The sequence below is a fragment of the Mandrillus leucophaeus genome, unplaced genomic scaffold (genome assembly GCF_000951045.1).
Source record: "Mandrillus leucophaeus isolate KB7577 unplaced genomic scaffold, Mleu.le_1.0 Scaffold876, whole genome shotgun sequence".
In the NCBI taxonomy this organism is placed as follows: domain Eukaryota; kingdom Metazoa; phylum Chordata; class Mammalia; order Primates; family Cercopithecidae; genus Mandrillus; species Mandrillus leucophaeus.
The window spans coordinates 989,760-990,073 of record NW_012109541.1 but is presented as its reverse complement, the minus strand read 5'-3'; positions in this window follow the sequence as shown (position 1 = coordinate 990,073).

The following is a 314-nucleotide window of genomic DNA, read 5'->3' as shown; positions in this document are numbered from 1 at the left end:
GGCCCACCTTTTCAATGTTTTAATTTCTCTCCAGTGATTTAAGCTCTTCTGGAGGGCAACATTTCCTGTATTTTCAATTGGCATTGTGGATCCTTCATAACGCATCATCAGGAGAAAGAGAATTCAGAGAAAGAATCAGTCCTCCACCTGGAGGTAGGGACTACTCACACATTAAAGAGGATATTATAGAAGCAGATGCAGCAAAAGATGAATCCACACGTAGTTCCCTCTGATCCCACCAGGGTCATGTATTTTCAAATTACCTGGTGCCATAGTGGAGCTTAAGGATGCTTCTTTTGAAATATTAATTTAGC